Source organism: Narcine bancroftii, chromosome 2 (genome assembly GCF_036971445.1).
Source record: "Narcine bancroftii isolate sNarBan1 chromosome 2, sNarBan1.hap1, whole genome shotgun sequence".
NCBI lineage: Eukaryota > Metazoa > Chordata > Chondrichthyes > Torpediniformes > Narcinidae > Narcine > Narcine bancroftii.
Genome location: NC_091470.1, coordinates 177005402 through 177028622, shown reverse-complemented (window position 1 = coordinate 177028622; position 23221 = coordinate 177005402).

The following is a 23221-nucleotide window of genomic DNA, read 5'->3' as shown; positions in this document are numbered from 1 at the left end:
TTATTACTGAGTGTTCTGTGTATCGGCATTACTTGGTGTACTGTGTAACCTTATTGCTGGATTTACTGGGTATCGGTATTACTGGGTGTATAGTGTAACATTATTACTGGTTGTTCTGGGAATTGGTAATACTGGATGTACTGGGTATTGGTATTACTGGGTGCACTGGATATCGATATTGCTGGGTGCTCTGTGTATCGTATTACTGAGTGGACTGTTAACCGCATTACTGGATAGACTGGGTATCTGTATTACTGGGTGTTCTGGGTATGTATATTATAGGGTGTACTGAGTATCTGTATTACTGGGTGTACTGGGTATTGGTATTTCTAGTTGTTCTGCGTATCTGTATTACTGGGTGCTTTTGGTATCTGCATTACTGGTTGTGCTGTGTATCGGTATTACTGGGTGTATTGCGTATCCGTAGTACTGGGTGTACTGTGTATCGGTATTGCTGGGTGTTCGGTGTATCGGTATTACTGGGTGTACTGGGTATCTGTATTACTGGATGTTCTGGGTATTTGTATTACTGGGTGTACTGTTTATCGATATTACTGGGTGTACTGGGTATCGATATTACTGGGTGTTCTGGTTATCTGTATTACTGGGTGTACTGCGTATCGCCATTACTATGTGTACTGGGCATCGGTATTACTGTGTGTTCTGTGTTTCTGTATTACTGGGTGCACTCGGTATCGATATTACGGGGTGTGCTGGTTATCGGTATTACTGGATGTACTGGGTATCGATATTACTGGGTGTTCTGGTTATTTCTATTACTGGGTGTACTGAGTATCGCTATTACTATGTGTACTGGGCATCGGTATTACTGTGTGTTCTGTGTTTCGGTATTACTGGGTGCACTCGGTATCGATATTACTTGGTGAACTGGGTATCTGTATTTCTGGGTGTTCTGGGTATCTGCGCTTTCGCGCAAACAGAGGAACCACTGACATGGTCTTTGCCCTCAGACAGCTCCAAGAAAAGTGCAGAGAACAAAACAAAGGACTCTACATCACCTTTGTTGACCTCACCAAAGCCTTCGACACCGTGAGCAGGAAAGGGCTTTGGCAAATACTAGAGCGCATCGGATGTCCCCCAAAGTTCCTCAACATGATTATCCAACTGCACGAAAACCAACAAGGTCGGGTCAGATACAGCAATGAGCTCTCTGAACCCTTCTCCATTAACAATGGCGTGAAGCAAGGCTGTGTTCTCGCACCAACCCTCTTTTCAATCTTCTTCAGCATGATGCTGAACCAAGCCATGAAAGACCCCAACAATGAAGACGCTGTTTACATCCGGTACCGCACGGATGGCAGTCTCTTCAATCTGAGGCGCCTGCAAGCTCACACCAAGACACAAGAGAAACTTGTCCGTGAACTACTCTTTGCAGATGAGGCCGCTTTAGTTGCCCATTCAGAGCCAGCTCTTCAGCGCTTGACGTCCTGCTTTGCGGAAACTGCCAAAATGTTTGGCCTGGAAGTCAGCCTGAAGAAAACTGAGGTCCTCCATCAGCCAGCTCCCCACCATGACTACCAGCCCCCCCACATCTCCATCGGGCACACAAAACTCAAAACGGTCAACCAGTTTACCTATCTCGGCTGCACCATTTCATCAGATGCAAGGATCGACAATGAGATAGACAACAGACTCGCCAAGGCAAATAGCGCCTTTGGAAGACTACACAAAAGAGTCTGGAAAAACAACCAACTGAAAAACCTCACAAAGATAAGCGTATACAGAGCCGTTGTCATACCCACACTCCTGTTCGGCTCCGAATCATGGGTCCTCTACCGGCACCACCTACGGCTCCTAGAACGCTTCCACCAGCGTTGTCTCCGCTCCATCCTCAACATCCATTGGAGCGCTCACACCCCTAACGTCGAGGTACTCGAGATGGCAGAGGTCGACAGCATCGAGTCCACGCTGCTGAAGATCCAGCTGCGCTGGATGGGTCACGTCTCCAGAATGGAGGACCATCGCCTTCCCAAGATCGTATTATATGGCGAGCTCTCCACTGGCCACCGTGACAGAGGTGCACCAAAGAAAAGGTACAAGGACTGCCTAAAGAAATCTCTTGGTGCCTGCCACATTGACCACCGCCAGTGGGCTGATAACGCCTCAAACCGTGCATCTTGGCGCCTCACAGTTTGGCGGGCAGCAGCCTCCTTTGAAGAAGACCGCAGAGCCCACCTCACTGACAAAAGGCAAAGGAGGAAAAACCCAACACCCAACCCCAACCAACCAATTTTCCCTTGCAACCGCTGCAATCGTGTCTGCCTGTCCCGCATCGGACTGGTCAGCCACAAACGAGCCTGCAGCTGACGTGGACTTTTTACCCCCTCCATAAATCTTCGTCCGCGAAGCCAAGCCAAAGAAGAAGATTAATGGTGTACTGTGTATCGGTATTACTGGGTGTACTTGGTATTCGTATTACTGGGTGTTCTGGGTATCTGTATTTCTTGGTGTCCAGTGTATCGGTATTACTGAGTGTACTGTGTAAAATTATTACTGGGTGTACTGGGAATCAGCATTACTCTGTGTATGGGTATTGTTTTACTGGCTGTAATGGGTATCGGTATTACTAAGTGTACTGGATATCGATATTGCTGGATGCTCTTTGTATCGTATTACTGGGTGTACTGTTTATCCATATTACTGGGTGCACTGGATATCCATATTACTTGGTGTCCTGGGTATCTGTATTACTGGGTGTACTGGGTATCGGTATTACTGGGTCTTCTAGGTATCAGTATTTCTGGGTGTTCTGGGCATTGGTATTACAGGTGTACTGTGTATTGGTATTACTGGTGCATTGGGGATCAGTATTACTGGGTGTTCAGAGTAGCTGTATTACTAGGTTTATGGTGTAACTTATTACTGGGTGTTCTGCTTAACGTTATTACTGAGTGTTCTGTGTATCGGTATTACTTGGTGTACTGTGTAACCTTATTGCTGGATGTACTGGGTATCGGTATTACTGTGTAACATTATTACTGGTTGTTCTGGGAATTGATAATACTGGATGTACTGGGTATTGTTATTACTGGGTGTACTGGATATCGATATTGCTGGGTGCTCTGTGTATCGTATTACTGAGTGGACTGTTAACCGCATTACTGGATAAACTGGGTATCTGTATGACTGGGTGTTCTGGGTATCTATATTACTGGATGTACTGTGTATCGGTATTACTGGGTGTACTGGGTATCTGTATTACTGGGTGTTCTGGGTATCTATATTATTGGGTGTACTGAGTATCTGTATTACTGGGTGCTTTTGGTATCTGTATTACTGGTTGTCCTGTGTATCGGTATTACTGGGTGTATTGCGTATCCGTATTACTGGGTGTACTGTGTATCGGTATTGCTGGGTGTTCGGTGTATCGGTATTACTGGGTGTACTGGGTATCTGCATCACTGGATGTTCTGGGTATTTGTATTACTGGGTGTACTGTTTATTGGTATTACTGGGTGTACTGGGTATTGGTATTTCTAGTTGTTCTGCGTATCTGTATTACTGGGTGCTTTTGGTATCTGTATTACTGGTTGTCCTGTGTATCGGTATTACTGGGAGTATTGCGTATCCGTATTACTGGGTGTACTGTGTATCGGTATTGCTGGGTGTTCGGTGTATCAGTATTACTGCGTGTACTGGGTATCTGCATCACTGAATGTTCTGGGTATTTGTATTACTGGGTGTACTGTTTATCGGTATTACTGGGTGTACTGGGTATCGATATTACTGGGTGTTCTGGTTATCTGAATTACTGGGTATACTGCGTATCGATATTACTATGTGTACTGGGCATCGGTATTACTGTGTATTCTGTGTTTCGGTATTACTGGGTGCACTCGGTATTGATATTACGGGGTGTTCTGGGTATCGATATTACTGGATGTACTGGGTGTCGATATTATTGGGTGTATTGTGTATCTGTATTACTGGGTGTAGTGGGTATTGGTATTACTAGTTTTTCTGCGTATCTGTATTACTGGGTGCTTTTGGCATCTGTATTACTGGTTGTCCTGTGTATCGGTATAACTGGGTGTACTGGGTATCCGTATTACTGGGTGTACTGTGTATCGGTATTGCTGGGTGTTTGGTGTATCGGTGTTACTGGGTGTACTGGGTATCTGTATTACTGGGTGTTCTGGGTATCTATATTACTGGGTGTAGTGTGTATCGGTATTAATGGGTGTACTGGGTATCGATATTACTATGTGTACTGGGCATCGGTATTACTGTGTGTTCTGTGTTTCGGTATTACTAGGTGCACTCGGTATCAATATTACTGGGTGTTCTGGCTATCTGTATTACTGGGTCTAGTGTGTACCGGTATTACTTGGTGAACTGGGTATCTGTATTACTGGGTGTTCTGGGTATCTGTATTATTGGTGTACTGTGTATCGGTATTACTGGGTGTACTGGGAATTGTTATTACTGGGTATTCTGGGTATCTGTATTTCTGGGTGTCCTGTGTATCGGTATTACTGGGTGTTCGGGAGATCAATATTACTGCGTGTAATGTGTATCGGTAGTACTGGGTCTTCTCGGTATCGGTATTACTGGATATTTTGTGTATCTGCATTACTTCGTGTATGGTGTAACTTTATTACTGGGTGTTCTGTGTAATGTTATTACTGATTTTTCTGTGCATCGATATTACTGCGTGTACTGTGTAACCTTATTACTGGGTGTACTGAGTATTGGTATTACTTTGTGTACTGTTCAACATTATTACTGCGTGTACTGTGAATCAGTATTACAGGGTGTACTGTGTATCGGTATTACTGGGTGTACTGTGTAACATTATTACTGGGTGTACTGGGAATCAGCATTACTCGGTGTATGGGTATTGGTTTTACTGGCTGTACTGGGTATCGGTATTACTAAGTGTACTGGATATCGATATTGCTGGATGCTCTGTGTATCGTATTACTGGGTGTACTGTTTATCCATATTAGTGGGTGCACTGGATATCGATATTACTTGGTGTCCTGGGTATTTGTATTACTGGGTGTACTGGGTATCGGTATTACTGGGTCTTCTAAGTATCGGTATTTCTGGGTGTTCTGGGCATTGGTATTAGAGGTGTACTGTGTATCAGTATTACTGGTGCATTGGGGATCAGTATTACTGGGTGTTCTGAGTAGCTGTATTACTAGGTTTACGGTGTAACTTATTACTGGGTGTTCTGTTTAATGTTATTACTGAGTGTTCTGTGTATCGGCATTACTTGGTGTACTGTGTAACCTTATTGCTGGATTTACTGGGTATCGGTATTACTGGGTGTATAGTGTAACATTATTACTGGTTGTTCTGGGAATTGGTAATACTGGATGTACTGGGTATTGGTATTACTGGGTGCACTGGATATCGATATTGCTGGGTGCTCTGTGTATCGTATTACTGAGTGGACTGTTAACCGCATTACTGGATAGACTGGGTATCTGTATTACTGGGTGTTCTGGGTATGTATATTATAGGGTGTACTGAGTATCTGTATTACTGGGTGTACTGGGTATTGGTATTTCTAGTTGTTCTGCGTATCTGTATTACTGGGTGCTTTTGGTATCTGCATTACTGGTTGTGCTGTGTATCGGTATTACTGGGTGTATTGCGTATCCGTAGTACTGGGTGTACTGTGTATCGGTATTGCTGGGTGTTCGGTGTATCGGTATTACTGGGTGTACTGGGTATCTGTATTACTGGATGTTCTGGGTATTTGTATTACTGGGTGTACTGTTTATCGATATTACTGGGTGTACTGGGTATCGATATTACTGGGTGTTCTGGTTATCTGTATTACTGGGTGTACTGCGTATCGCCATTACTATGTGTACTGGGCATCGGTATTACTGTGTATTCTGTGTTTCGGTATTACTGGGTGCACTCGGTATTGATATTACGGGGTGTTCTGGGTATCGGTATTACTGGATGTACTGGGTATCCATATTATTGGGTGTACTGTGTATCAGTATTACTGGGTGTAGTGGGTATTGGTATTACTAGTTTTTCTGCGTATCTGTATTACTGGGTGCTTTTGGTATCTGTATTACTGGTTGTCCTGTGTATCGGTATAACTGGGTGTACTGGGTATCCGTATTACTGGGTGTACTGTGTATCGGTATTGCTGGGTGTTTGGTGTATCGGTGTTACTGGGTGTACTGGGTATCTGTATTACTGGGTGTTCTGGGTATCTATATTACTGGGTGTAGTGTGTATCGGTATTACTGGGTGTACTGGGTATCGATATTACTATGTGTACTGGGCATCGGTATTACTGTGTGTTCTGTGTTTCGGTATTGCTAGGTGCACTCGGTATCAATATTACTGGGTGTTCTGGCTATCTGTATTACTGGGTGTAGTGTGTACCGGTATTACTTGGTGAACTGGGTATCTGTATTACTGGGTGTTCTGGGTATCTGTATTATTGGTGTACTGAGTATCGGTATTACTGGGTGTACTGGGAATTGTTATTACTCGGTATTCTGGGTATCTGTATTTCTGGGTGTCCTGTGTATCGGTATTACTGGGTGTTCGGGAGATCGATATTACTGCGTGTACTGTGTATCGGTAGTACTGGGTCTACTCGGTATCGGTATTACTGGATATTTTGGGTATCTGCATTACTTCGTGTATGGTGTAACTTTATTACTGGGTGTTCTGTGTAATGTTATTACTGATTTTTCTGTGCATCGATATTACTGCGTGTATTGTGTAACCTTATTACTGGGTGTACTGTGTATTGGTATTACTGTGTGTACTGTTCAACATTATTACTGCGTGTACTGTGAATCAGTATTAAAGGGTGTACTGTGTATCGGTATTACTGGGTGTACTGTGTAACATTATTACTGGGTGTACTGGGAATCAGCATTACTCGGTGTATGGGTATTGGTTTTACTGGCTGTACTGGGTATCGGTATTACTAAGTGTACTGGATATCGATATTGCTGGATGCTCTGTGTATCGTATTCTTGGGTGTACTATTTATCCATATTACTGGGTCCACTGGATATCGATATTACTTGGTGTCCTGGGTATCTGTATTACTGGGTGTACTGGGTATCGGTATTACTGGGTCTTCTAAGTATTGTTATTTCTGGGTGTTCTGGGCATTGGTATTACAGGTGTACTGTGTATCGGTATTACTGGTGCATTGGGGATCAGTATTACTGGGTGTTCTGAGTAGCTGTATTACTAGGTTTACGGTGTAACTTATTACTGGGTGTTCTGTTTAACGTTATTACTGAGTGTTCTGTGTATCGGTATTACTTGGTGTACTGTGTAACCTTATTGCTGGATGTACTGGGTATCGGTTATACTGGGTGTATAGTGTAACATTATTACTGGTTGTTCTGGGAATTGGTAATACTGGGTGTACTGGGTATTGGTATTACTGGGTGTACTGGATATCGATATTGCTGGGTGCTCTGTGTATCGTATTACTGAGTGGACTGATAACCGCATTACTGGATAGACTGGGTATCTGTATGACTGGGTGTTCTGGGTATCTATATTACTGGATGTACTGTGTATCGGTATTACTGGGTGTACTGGGTATCTGTATTACTGGGTGTTCTGGGTATCTATATTATTGGGTGTACTGCGTATCTGTATTACTGGGTGTACTGGGTATTGGTATTTCTAGTTGTTCTGCGTATCTGTATCACTGGGTGCTTTTGGTATCTGTATTACTGGTTGTCCTGTGTATCGGTATTACTGGGTGTATTTCGTATCCGTATTACTGGGTGTACTGTGTATCGGTATTGCTGGGTGTTCGGTGTATCGGTATTACTGGGAGTACTGGTTATCTGTATCACTGGATGTTCTGGGTATTTGTATTACTGGGTGTACTGTTTATCGCTATTACTGGGTGTACTTGGTATCGATATTACTGGGTGTTCTGGTTATCTGTATTACTGGGTGTACTATGTATCGCTATTACTATGTGTACTGGGCATCGGTATTACTGTGTGTTCTGTGTTTCGGTATTACTGGGTGCACTCAGTATCGATATTACGGGGTGTTCTGGGTATCGGTATTACTGGATGTACTGGGTATCGATATTACTGGGTGTTCTGGTTATTTCTATTACTGGGTGTACTGCGTTTCGCTATTACGATGTGTACTGGTCATCGGTATTACTGTGTGTTCTGTGTTTCGGTATTACTGGGTGCACTCGGTAACGGTATTACTGGGTGTTCTGGGTATCTATATTATTGGGTGTACTGTGTATCTGTATTACTGGGTGTACTGGGTATTGGCATTACTAGTTGTTCTGCGTATCTGTATTACTGGGTGCTTTTGGTATCTGTATTACTGGTTGTCCTGTGTATCGATATAACTGGGTGTACTGTGTATCCGTATTACTGGGTGTACTGTGTATCGGTATTGCTGGGTGTTTGGTGTATTGGTGTTACTGGGTGTACTGGGCATCGGTATTACTGTGTGTTCTGTGTTTCGGTATTACTAGGTGCACTCGGTATCGATATTACGGGGTGTTCTGGGTATCGGTATTACTGGATGTACTGGGTATCGATATTACTGGGTGTTCTGGTTATTTGTATTACTGGGTGTACTGCGTATCGCTATTACTATGTGTACTGGACATCGGTATTACTGTGTGTTCTGTGTTTCGGTATTACTGGGTGCACTCGGTATCGGTATTACTGGGTGTACTTGGTATCTGTATTACTTGGTGTTCTGGGTATCTATATTACTGGGTGTAGTGTGTATCGGTATTACTTGGTGAACTGGGTATCTGTATTTCTGGGTGTTCTGGGTATCTGTATTAATGGTGTACTGTGTATCGGTATTACTGGGTGTACTGGGTATTGGTATTACTGGGTGTTCTGGGTATCTGTATTTCTTGGTGTCCAGTGTATCGGTATTACTGGGTGTTCGGGCGATCAGTATTACTGCGTGTACTGTGTATCAGTAGTACTGGGACTTCTCGGTATCGCTATTACAGGGTGTTTTGGGTATCTGCATTACTTCGTGTATGGTGTAACTTTATTACTGGTTGTTCTGTGCAATGTTATTACTGAGTGTTCCGTGTATCGATATTACTGCATGTACTGTGTAACCTTATTACTGGGTGACCTGTGTATTGGTATTACTGGGTGTATGGGTATCGGTATTACTGGGTCTTCTAGGTATCGGTATTTCTGGGTGTTCTGGGTATTGGTATTACAGGTGTACTGTGTATCGGTATTACTGGTGCATTGGGGATCAGTATTACTGGGTGTTCTGGGTATTGGCATTACTAGTTGTTCTGCGTATCTGTATTACTGGGTGCTTTTGGTATCTGTATTACTGGTTGTCCTGTGTATCGATATAACTGGGTGTACTGTGTATCCGTATTACTGGGTGTACTGTGTATCGGTATTGCTGGGTGTTTGGTGTATTGGTGTTACTGGGTGTACTGGGTATCTGTATTACTGGGTGTTCTGGGTATCGATATTACTGGGTGTAGTCTGTATCGGTATTACTGGTTGTACTGGATATCGATTTTGCTGTGTGCTCAGTGTATCGTATTACTGGGTGGACTGATAACCACATTACTGGGTGGACTGGGCATCTGTATGACTGGGTGTTCTGGGTATCTATATTACTGGATGTACTGTATATCGGTATTACTGTGTGTACTGGGTATCTGTATTACTGGTTGTCCTGTGTATCCGTATTACTGGGTGTACTGTGTATCGGTATTGCTGGGTGTTCGGTGTATCGGTATTACTGGGTGTACTGGGTATCTGTATCACTGGTTTTTCTGGGTATATGTATTACTGGGTGTACTGTGTAACCTTATTACTGGGTGTACTGTTTATTGGTATTACTGTGTGTACTGTTCAACATTATTACTGCGTGCACTGTGAATCAGTATTTCAGGGTGTACTGTGTATCGGTATTACTGGGTGTACTGTGTAATTTTATTACTGGGTGTACTGGGAATCAGCATTACTCGGTGTATGGGTATTGATTTTACTGGCTGTACTGGGTATCGGTATTACTAAGTGTACTGGATATCAACATTGCTGGATGCTCTGTGTATCGTATTACTGGGTGTACTGTTTATCCATATTACTGGGTGCACTGGATATCGATATTACTTGGTGTCCTGGGTATCTGTATTACTGGGTGTACTGTGTATCGGTATTACTGGGTCTTCTAGGTATCGGTATTTCTGGGTGTTCTGGGCATTGGTATTACAGGTGTACTGTGTATCGGTATTACTGGTGCATTGTGGATCAGTATTACTGGGTGTTCTGAGTAGCTGTATTACTAGGTTTATGGTGTAACTTATTACTGGGTGTTCTGTTTAACGTTATTACTGAGTGTTCTGTGTATCAGTATTACTTGGTGTACTGTGTAACCTTAATGCTGGATGTACTGGGTATCGGCATTACTGGGTGTATAGTGTAACATTATTACTGGTTGTTCTGGGAATTGGTAATACTGGGTGTACTGGGTATTGGTATTACTGGGTGTATTGGATATCGATATTGCTGGGTGCTCTGTGTATCGTATTACTGAGTGGACTGCTAACCGCATTACTGGATAGACTGGGTATCTGTATGACTGGGTGTTCTGGGTATCTATATTACTGGATGTACTGTGTATCGGTATTACTGGGTGTACTGGGTATCTGTATTACTGGGTGTTCTGGGTATCTATATTATTGGGTGTACTGCGTATCTGTATTACTGGGTGTACTGGGTATTGGTATTTCTAGTTGTTCTGCGTATCTGTATCACTGGGGGCTTTTGGTATCTGTATTACTGGTTGTCCTGTGTATCGGTATTACTGGGTGTATTTCGTATCCGTATTACTGGGTGTACTGTGTATCGGTATTGCTGGGTGTTCAGTGTATCGGTATTACTGGGAGTACTGGTTATCTGTATCACTGGATGTTCTGGGTATTTGTATTACTGGGTGTACTGTTTCTCGCTATTACTGGGTGTACTTGGTATCGATATTACTGGGTGTTCTGGTTATCTGTATTACTGGGTTTACTATGTATCGCTATTACTATGTGTACTGGGCATCGGTATTACTGTGTGTTCTGTGTTTCGGTATTACTGGGTGCACTCAGTATCGATATTACGGGGTGTTCTGGGTATCGGTATTACTGGATGTACTGGGTATCGATATTACTGGGTGTTCTGGTTATTTCTATTACTGGGTGTACTGCGTTTCGCTATTACGATGTGTACTGGTCATCGGTATTACTGTGTGTTCTGTGTTTCGGTATTACTGGGTGCACTCGGTAACGGTATTACTGGGTGTTCTGGGTATCTATATTATTGGGTGTACTGTGTATCTGTATTACTGGGTGTACTGGGTATTGGCATTACTAGTTGTTCTGCGTATCTGTATTACTGGGTGCTTTTGGTATCTGTATTACTGGTTGTCCTGTGTATCGATATAACTGGGTGTACTGTGTATCCGTATTACTGGGTGTACTGTGTATCGGTATTGCTGGGTGTTTGGTGTATTGGTGTTACTGGGTGTACTGGGTATCTGTATTACTGGGTGTTCTGGGTATCGATATTACTGGGTGTAGTGTGTATCGGTATTACTGGGTGTACTGGGTTTCGATATTACTATGTGTACTGGGCATCGGTATTACTGTGTGTTCTGTGTTTCGGTATTACTAGGTGCACTCGGTATCGATATTACTGGGTGTTCTTGGTATCTGTTTTACTGGGTGTTCTGGATATCTGTATTACTGGGTGTAGTGTGTATCGGTATTACATGGTGAACTGGGTATCTGTATTTCTGGGTGTCCTGTGTATCGGTACTACTGGGTGTTCGGGAGATCAGTATTACTGCGAGTGCTGTGTATCGGTAGTACTGGGCCTTCTCGGTTTCGGTATTACTGGGTATTCTGGGTATCTGCATTACTTCGTGTATGGTGAAACTTTATTACTGGGTGTTCTGTGTAATGTTATTACTGAGTGTTCTGTGTATCGATATTACTGCGTGTACTGTTCAACATTATTACTGCCTGTACGGTGGATCAGTATTACAGGGTGTACTGTGTATCGGTATTACTGGGTGTACTGTGTAACATTATTACTGGGTGTACTGGGAATCGGCATTACTCGGTGTATGGGTATCGGTATTACTGGATGTACTGGGTATCGATATTACTGGGTGTTCTGGTTATCTGTATTACTGGGTGTACTGCGTATCGCTATTACTATGTGTACTGGGCATCAGTATTACTGAGTGTTATGTGTTTCGGTATTACTGGGTGCACTCGTTATCAATATTACTGGGTGTTCTGGGTATCTATATTACTGGGTGTAGTGTGTACCGGTATTACTTGGTGAACTGGGTATCGCCATTACTGGGTGTTCAGGAGATCAATATTACTGCGTGTACTGTGTATCGGTAGTACTGGGTCTACTCGGTATCGGTATTACTGGATATTTTGGGTATCTGCATTACTTCGTGTATGGTGTAACTTTATTACTGGGTGTTCTGTGTAATGTTATTACTGATTTTTCTGTGCATCGATATTACTGCGTATACTGTGTAACCTTATTACTGGGTGTACTGTGTATTGGTATTACTGTGTGTACTGTTCAACATTATTACTGCGTGCACTGTGAATCAGTATTTCAGGGTGTACTGTGTATCGGTATTACTGGGTGTACTGTGTAAAATTATTACTGGGTGTACTGGGAATCAGCATTACTCGGTGTATGGGTATTGATTTTACTGGCTGTACTGGGTATCGGTATTACTAAGTGTGCTGGATATCGATATTGCTGGATGCTCTGTGTATCGTATTACTGGGTGTACTGTTTATCCATATTACTGGGTGCACTGGATATCGATATTACTTGGTGTCCTGGGTATCTGTATTACTGGGTGTACTGGGTATCGGTATTACTGGGTCTTCTAAGTATCGGTATTTCTGGGTGTTCTGGGCATTGGTATTACAGGTGTACTGTGTATCGGTATTACTGGTGCATTGGGGATCAGTATTACTGGGTGTTCTGAGTAGCTGTATTACTAGGTTTACGGTGTAACTTATTACTGGGTGTTCTGTTTAACGTTATTACTGAGTGTTCTGTGTATCGATATTACTGCGTGTACTGTTCAACATTATTACTGCCTGTACGGTGGATCAGTATTACAGGGTGTACTGTGTATCGGTATTACTGGGTGTACTGTGTAACATTATTACTGGGTGTACTGGGAATCGGCATTACTCGGTGTATGGGTATCGGTATTACTGGATGTACTGGGTATCGATATTACTGGGTGTTCTGGTTATCTGTATTACTGGGTGTACTGCGTATCGCTATTACTATGTGTACTGGGCATCAGTATTACTGAGTGTTATGTGTTTCGGTATTACTGGGTGCACTCGTTATCAATATTACTGGGTGTTCTGGGTATCTATATTACTGGGTGTAGTGTGTACCGGTATTACTTGGTGAACTGGGTATCGCCATTACTGGGTGTTCAGGAGATCAATATTACTGCGTGTACTGTGTATCGGTAGTACTGGGTCTACTCGGTATCGGTATTACTGGATATTTTGGGTATCTGCATTACTTCGTGTATGGTGTAACTTTATTACTGGGTGTTCTGTGTAATGTTATTACTGATTTTTCTGTGCATCGATATTACTGCGTATACTGTGTAACCTTATTACTGGGTGTACTGTGTATTGGTATTACTGTGTGTACTGTTCAACATTATTACTGCGTGCACTGTGAATCAGTATTTCAGGGTGTACTGTGTATCGGTATTACTGGGTGTACTGTGTAAAATTATTACTGGGTGTACTGGGAATCAGCATTACTCGGTGTATGGGTATTGATTTTACTGGCTGTACTGGGTATCGGTATTACTAAGTGTGCTGGATATCGATATTGCTGGATGCTCTGTGTATCGTATTACTGGGTGTACTGTTTATCCATATTACTGGGTGCACTGGATATCGATATTACTTGGTGTCCTGGGTATCTGTATTACTGGGTGTACTGGGTATCGGTATTACTGGGTCTTCTAAGTATCGGTATTTCTGGGTGTTCTGGGCATTGGTATTACAGGTGTACTGTGTATCGGTATTACTGGTGCATTGGGGATCAGTATTACTGGGTGTTCTGAGTAGCTGTATTACTAGGTTTACGGTGTAACTTATTACTGGGTGTTCTGTTTAACGTTATTACTGAGTGTTCTGTGTATCGGTATTACTTGGTGTACTGTGTAACCTTATTGCTGGATGTACTGGGTATCGGTATTACTGGGTGTACTGGATATCGATATTGCTGGGTGCTCTGTGTATCGTATTACTGAGTGGACTGTTAACCGCATTACTGGATAGACTGGGTATCTGTATTACTGGGTCTTCTGGGTATCCATATTATTGGGTGTACTGAGTATCAGTATTACTGGGTGTACTGGGTATTGGTATTTCTAGTTGTTCTGCGTATCTGTATTACTGGGTGCTTTTGGTATCTGTATTACTGGTTCTCCTGTGTATCGGTATTACTGGGTGTATTGCGTATCCGTATTACTGGGTGTACTGTGTATCGGTATTGCTGGGTGTCCAATGTATCGGCATTACTGGGTATACTGGGTATCTGTATCACTGGTTGTTCTGGGTATTTGTATTACTGGGTGTACTGTTTATCGGTATTACTGGGTGTACTGGGTATCGATATTACTGGGTGTTCTGGTTATTTGTATTACTGGGTGTACTGCGTATCGCTATTACTATGTGTACTGGGCATCGGTATTACTGTGTGTTCTGTGTTTCGGTATTACTGGGTGCACTCGGTATCGGTATTACTGGGTGTACTTGGTATCTGTATTACTGGGTGTTCTGGGTATCTATATTACTGGGTGTAGTGTGTATCGGTATTACTTGGTGAACTGGGTATCTGTATTTCTGGGTGTTCTGGGTATCTGTATTAATGGTGTACTGTGTATCGGTATTACTGGGTGTACTGGGTATTGGTATTACTGGGTGTTCTGGGTATCTGTATTTCTTGGTGTCCAGTGTATCGGTATTACTGGGTGTTTGGGCGATCAGTATTACTGCGTGTACTGTGTATCAGTAGTACTGGGACTTCTCGGTATCGCTATTACAGGGTGTTTTGGGTATCTGCATTACTTCGTGTATGGTGTAACTTTATTACTGGTTGTTCTGTGCAATGTTATTACTGAGTGTTCCGTGTATCGATATTACTGCGTGTACTGTGTAACCTTATTACTGGGTGACCTGTGTATTGGTATTACTGGGTGTATGGGTATCGGTATTACTGGGTCTTCTAGGTATCGGTATTTCTGGGTGTTCTGGGTATTGGTATTACAGGTGTACTGTGTATCGGTATTACTGGTGCATTGGGGATCAGTATTACTGGGTGTTCTGGGTACCTGTATTACTAGGTGTACGGTGTAACTTATTACGGGGTGTTCTGTTTAACGCTATTACTGAGTTTTCTGTGTATCGGTATTGCTGGGTGTTTGGTGTATTGGTGTTACTGGGTGTACTGGGTATCTGTATTACTGGGTGTTCTGGGTATCGATATTACTGGGTGTAGTGTGTATCGGTATTACTGGTTGTACTGGATATCGATATTGCTGTGTGCTCAGTGTATCGTATTACTGGGTGGACTGATAACCACATTACTGGGTGGACTGGGCATCTGTATGACTGGGTGTTCTGGGTATCTATATTACTGGATGTACTGTATATCGGTATTACTGTGTGTACTGGGTATCTGTATTACTGGTTGTCCTGTGTATCGGTATTACTGGGTGTATTGCGTATCCGTATTACTGGGTGTACTGTGTATCGGTATTGCTGGGTGTTCGGTGTATCGGTATTACTGGGTGTACTGGGTATCTGTATCACTGGTTGTTCTGGGTATATGTATTACTGGGTGTACTGTTTATCGTTATTACTGGGTGTACTGGGTATCGATATTACACGGTGTTCTGGTTATCTGTATTACTGGGTGTACTGCGTATCGCTATTACTATGTGTACTGGGCATCGGTATTACTGTGTGTTCTGTGTTTCGGTATTACTGGGTGCACTCGGTATCGATATTACGGGGTGTTCTGGGTATTGGTATTACTGGATGTACTGGGTATCGATATTACTGGGTGTTCTGGTTATCTGTATTACTGGGTGTACTGCGTATCGCTATTACTATGTGTACTGGGCATCAGTATTACTGTGTGTTATGTGTTTCGGTATTACTGGGTGCACTCGTTATCAATATTACTGGGTGTTCTGGGTATCTATATTACTGGGTGTAGTGTGTACCGGTATTACTTGGTGAACTGGGTATCTATTACTGGGTGTTCTGGGTATCTGTATTATTGGTGTACTGTGTATCGGTATTACTGGGTATACTGGGAATTGTTATTACTGGGTATTCTGGGTATCTGCATTACTGGGTGTCCTGTGTATCGGTATTACTGGGTGTTCGGGAGATCAGTATTACTGCGTGTACTGTGTATCGGTAGTACTGGGTCTTCTCGGTATCGGTATTACTGGATATTTTAGGTATCTGCATTACTTCGTATATGCTCTAACTTTATTACTGGGTGTTCTGTGTAATGTTATTACTGATTTTTCTGTGCATCGATATTACTGCGTATACTGTGTAACCTTATTACTGGGTGTACTGTTTATTGGTATTACTGTGTGTACTGTTCAACATTATTACTGCGTGCACTGTGAATCAGTATTTCAGGGTGTACTGTGTATCGGTATTACTGGGTGTACTGTGTAATTTTATTACTGGGTGTACTGGGAATCAGCATTACTCGGTGTATGGGTATTGATTTTACTGGCTGTACTGGGTATCGGTATTACTAAGTGTACTGGATATCAACATTGCTGGATGCTCTGTGTATCGTATTACTGGGTGTACTGTTTATCCATATTACTGGGTGCACTGGATATCGATATTACTTGGTGTCCTGGGTATCTGTATTATTGGGTGTACTGTGTATCGGTATTACTGGGTCTTCTAGGTATCGGTATTTCTGGGTGTTCTGGGCATTGGTATTACAGGTGTACTGTGTATCGGTATTACTGGTGCATTGGGGATCAGTATTACTGGGTGTTCTGAGTAGCTGTATTACTAGGTTTACGGTGTAACTTATTACTGGGTGTTCTGTTTAACGTTATTACTGAGTGTTCTGTGTATCAGTATTACTTGGTGTACTGTGTAACCTTATTGCTGGATGTACTGGGTATCGGCATTACTGGGTGTATAGTGTAACATTATTACTGGTTGTTCTGGGAATTGGTAATACTGGGTGTACTGGGTATTGGTATTACTGGGTGTACTGGATATCGATATTGCTGGGTGCTCTGTGTATCGTATTACTGAGTGGACTGCTAACCGCATTACTGGATAGACTGGGTATCTGTATGACTGGGTGTTCTGGGTATCTATATTACTGGATGTACTGTGTATCGGTATTACTGGGTGTACTGGGTATCTGTATTACTGGGTGTTCTGGGTATCTATATTATTGGGTGTACTGCGTATCTGTATTACTGGGTGTACTGGGTATTGGTATTTCTAGTTGTTCTGCGTATCTGTATCACTGGGTGCTTTTGGTATCTGTATTACTGGTTGTCCTGTGTATCGGTATTACTGGGTGTATTTCGTATCCGTATTACTGGGTGTACTGTGTGTCGGTATTGCTGGGTGTTCGGTGTATCGGTATTACTGGGAGTACTGGGTATCTGTATCACTGGATGTTCTGGGTATTTGTATTACTGGGTGTACTGTTTATCGGTATTACTGGGTGTACTTGGTATCGATATTACTGGGTGTTCTGGTTATCTGTATTACTGGGTGTACTATGTATCGCTATTACTATGTGTACTGGGCATCGGTATTACTGTGTATTCTGTGTTTCGGTATTACTGGGTGCACTCAGTATCGATATTACGGGGTGTTCTGGGTATCGGTATTACTGGATGTACTGGGTATCGATATTACTGGGTGTTCTGGTTATTTCTATTACTGGGTGTACTGCGTTTCGCTATTACGATGTGTACTGGTCATCGGTATTACTGTGTGTTCTGTGTTTCGGTATTACTGGGTGCACTCGGTAACGGTATTACTGGGTGTTCTGGGTATCTATATTATTGGGTGTACTGTGTATCTGTATTACTGGGTGTACTGGGTATTGGCATTACTAGTTGTTCTGCTTATCTGTATTACTGGGTGCTTTTGGTATCTGTATTACTGGTTGTCCTGTGTATCGATATAACTGGGTGTACTGTGTATCCGTATTACTGGGTGTACTGTGTATCGGTATTGCTGGGTGTTTGGTGTATTGGTGTTACTGGGTGTACTGGGTATCTGTATTACTGGGTGTTCTGGGTATCGATATTACTGGGTGTAGTGTGTATCGGTATTACTGGGTGTACTGGGTTTCGATATTACTATGTGTACTGGGCATCGGTATTACTGTGTGTTCTGTGTTTCGGTATTACTAGGTGCACTCGGTATCGATATTACTGGGTGTTCTTGGTATCTGTTTTACTGGGTGTTCTGGATATCTGTATTATTGGGTGTAGTGTGTATCGGTATTACATGGTGAACTGGGTATCTGTATTTCTGGGTGTCCTGTGTATCGGTATTACTGGGTGTTCGGGAGATCAGTATTACTGCGAGTGCTGTGTATCGGTAGTACTGGGCCTTCTCGGTTTCGGTATTACTGGGTATTCTGGGTATCTGCATTACTTCGTGTATGGTGAAACTTTATTACTGGGTGTTCTGTGTAATGTTATTACTGAGTGTTCTGTGTATCGATATTACTGCGTGTACTGTTCAACATTATTACTGCCTGTACGGTGAATCAGTATTACAGGGTGTACTGTGTATCGGTATTACTGGGTGTACTGTGTAACATTATTACTGGGTGTACTGGGAATCGGCATTACTCGGTGTATGGGTATCGGTATTACTGGATGTACTGGGTATCGATATTACTGGGTGTTCTGGTTATCTGTATTACTGGGTGTACTGCGTATCGCTATTACTATGTGTATTGGGCATCAGTATTACTGAGTGTTATGTGTTTCGGTATTACTGGGTGCACTCGTTATCAATATTACTGGGTGTTCTGGGTATCTATATTACTGGGTGTAGTGTGTACCGGTGTTACTTGGTGAACTGGGTATCGCCATTACTGGGTATTCAGGAGATCAATATTACTGCGTGTACTGTGTATCGGTAGTACTGGGTCTACTCGGTATCGGTATTACTGGATATTTTGGGTATCTGCATTACTTCGTGTATGGTGTAACTTTATTACTGGGTGTTCTGTGTAATGTTATTACTGATTTTTCTGTGCATCGATATTACTGCGTATACTGTGTAACCTTATTACTGGGTGTACTGTGTATTGGTATTACTGTGTGTACTGTTCAACATTATTACGGCGTGCACTGTGAATCAGTATTTCAGGGTGTACTGTGTATCGGTATTACTGGGTGTACTGTGTAAAATTATTACTGGGTGTACTGGGAATCAGCATTACTCGGTGTATGGGTATTGATTTTACTGGCTGTACTGGGTATCGGTATTACTAAGTGTGCTGGATATCGATATTGCTGGATGCTCTGTGTATCGTATTACTGGGTGTACTGTTTATCCATATTACTGGGTGCACTGGATATCGATATTACTTGGTGTCCTGGGTATCTGTATTACTGGGTGTACTGGGTATCGGTATTACTGGGTCTTCTAAGTATCGGTATTTCTGGGTGTTCTGGGCATTGGTATTACAGGTGTACTGTGTATCAGTATTACTGGTGCATTGGGGATCAGTATTACTGGGTGTTCTGAGTAGCTGTATTACTAGGTTTACGGTGTAACTTATTACTGGGTGTTCTGTTTAACGTTATTACTGAGTGTTCTGTGTATCGGTATTACTTGGTGTACTGTGTAACCTTATTGCTGGATGTACTGGGTATCGGTATTACTGGGTGTACTGGATATCGATATTGCTGGGTGCTCTGTGCATCGTATTACTGAGTGGACTGTTAACCGCATTACTGGATAGACTGGGTATCTGTATTACTGGGTCTTCTGGGTATCCATATTATTGGGTGTACTGAGTATCAGTATTACTGGGTGTACTGGGTATTGGTATTTCTAGTTGTTCTGCGTATCTGTATTACTGGGTGCTTTTGGTATCTGTATTACTGGTTGTCCTGTGTATCGGAATTACTGGGTGTATTGCGTATCCGTATTACTGGGTGTACTGTGTATCGGTATTGCTGGGTGTCAAATGTATCGGCATTACTGGGTATACTGGGTATCTGTATCACTGGTTGTTCTGGGTATTTGTATTACTGGGTGTACTGTTTATCGGTATTACTGGGTGTACTGGGTATCGATATTACTGGGTGTTCTGGTTATTTGTATTACTGGGTGTACTGCGTATCGCTATTACTATGTGTACTGGGCATCGGTATTACTGTGTGTTCTGTGTTTCGGTATTACTGGGTGCACTCGGTATCGGTATTACTGGGTGTACTTGGTATCTGTATTACTGGGTGTTCTGGGTATCTATATTACTGGGTGTAGTGTGTATCGGTATTACTTGGTGAACTGGGTATCTGTATTTCTGGGTGTTCTGGGTATCTGTATTAATGGTGTACTGTGTATCGGTATTACTGGGTGTACTGGGTATTGGTATTACTGGGTGTTCTGGGTATCTGTATTTCTTGGTGTCCAGTGTATCGGTATTACTGGGTGTTCGGGCGATCAGTATTACTGCGTGTACTGTGTATCAGTAGTACTGGGACTTCTCGGTATCGCTATTACAGGGTGTTTTGGGTATCTGCATTACTTCGTGTATGGTGTAACATTATTACTGGTTGTTCTGTGCAATGTTATTACTGAGTGTTCCGTGTATCGATATTACTGCGTGTACTGTGTAACCTTATTACTGGGTGACCAGTGTATTGGTATTACTGGGTGTATGGGTATCGGTATTACTGGGTCTTCTAGGTATCGGTATTTCTGGGTGTTCTGGGTATTGGTATTACAGGTGTACTGTGTATCGGTATTACTGGTGCATTGGGGATCAGTATTACTGGGTGTTCTGGGTACCTGTATTACTAGGTGTACGGTGTAACTTATTACGGGGTGTTCTGTTTAACGCTATTACTGAGTTTTCTGTGTATCGGTATTACTTGGTGTACTGTGTAACCTTATTATTGGGTGTACTGGGTATCGGTATTACTGGGTGTATAGTGTAACATTATTTCTAGGTGTTCTGGGTATTGGTAATACGGGGTGTACTGGGTATAGGTTTTACTGGGTGTACTGTGTATCGGTATTACTGGGTGTACTGGATATCGATATTGCTGGGTGCTCAGTGTATCGTATTACTGGGAGAACTGATAACCACATTACTGGGTGGACTGGGCATCTGTATGACTGGGTGTTCTGGGTATCTATATTACTGGATGTACTGTATATCGGTATTACTGTGTGTACTGGGTATCTGTATTACTGGTTGTCCTGTGTATCGGTATTACTGGGTGTATTGCGTATCCGTATTACTGGGTGTACTGTGTATCGTTATTGCTGGGTGTTCGGTGTATCGGTATTACTGGGTGTACTGGGTATCTGTATCACTGGTTGTTCTGGGTATATGTATTACTGGGTGTACTGTTTATCGTTATTACTGGGTGTACTGGGTATCGATATTACACGGTGTTCTGGTTATCTGTATTACTGGGTGTACTGCGTATCGCTATTACTATGTGTACTGGGCATCGGTATTACTGTGTGTTCTGTGTTTCGGTATTACTGGGTGCACTCGGTATCGATATTACGGGGTGTTCTGGGTATTGGTATTACTGGATGTACTGGGTATCGATATTACTGGTTGTTCTGGTTATCTGTATTACTGGGTGTACTGCGTATCGCTATTACTATGTGTACTGTGCATCAGTATTACTGTGTGTTATGTGTTTCGGTATTACTGGGTGCACTCGTTATCAATATTACTGGGTGTTCTGGGTATCTATATTACTGGGTGTAGTGTGTACCGGTATTACTTGGTGAACTGGGTATCTCTTACTGGGTGTTCTGGGTATCTGTATTATTGGTGTACTGTGTATCGGTATTACTGGGTATACTGGGAATTGTTATTACTGGGTATTCTGGGTATCTGCATTACTGGGTGTCCTGTGTATCGGTATTACTGGGTGTTCGGGAGATCAGTATTACTGCGTGTACTGTGTATCGGTAGTACTGGGTCTTCTCGGTATCGGTATTACTGGATATTTTGGGTATCTGCATTACTTCGTATATGCTCTAACTTTATTACTGGGTGTTCTGTGTAATGTTATTACTGATTTTTCTGCGTATACTGTGTAACCTTATTACTGGGTGTACTGTGTATTGGTATTACTGTGTGTACTGTTCAACATTATTACTGCGTGCACTGTGAATCAGTATTTCAGGGTGTACTGTGTATCGGTATTACTGGGTGTACTGTGTAAAATTATTACTGGGTGTACTGGGAATCAGCATTACTCGGTGTATGGGTATTGATTTTACTGGCTGTACTGGGTATCGGTATTACTAAGTGTACTGGATATCAACATTGCTGGATGCTCTGTGTATCATATTACTGGGTGTACTGTTTATCCATATTACTGGGTGCACTGGATATCGATATTACTTGGTGTCCTGGGTATCTGTATTACTGGGTGTACTGGGTATCGGTATTACTGGGTGTACTGTGTAACATTATTACTGGGTGTACTGGGAATCGGCATTACTCGGTGTATGGGTATCGGTATTACTGGATGTACTGGGTATCGATATTACTGGGTGTTCTGGTTATCTGTATTACTGGGTGTACTGTGTATCGCTATTACTATGTGTATTGGGCATCAGTATTACTGAGTGTTATGTGTTTCGGTATTACTGGGTGCACTCGTTATCAATATTACTGGGTGTTCTGGGTATCTATATTACTGGGTGTAGTGTGTACCGGTGTTACTTGGTGAACTGGATATCGCCATTACTGGGTATTCAGGAGATCAATATTACTGCGTGTACTGTGTATCGGTAGTACTGGGTCTACTCGGTATCGGTATTACTGGATATTTTGGGTATCTGCATTACTTCGTGTATGGTGTAACTTTATTACTGGGTGTTCTGTGTAATGTT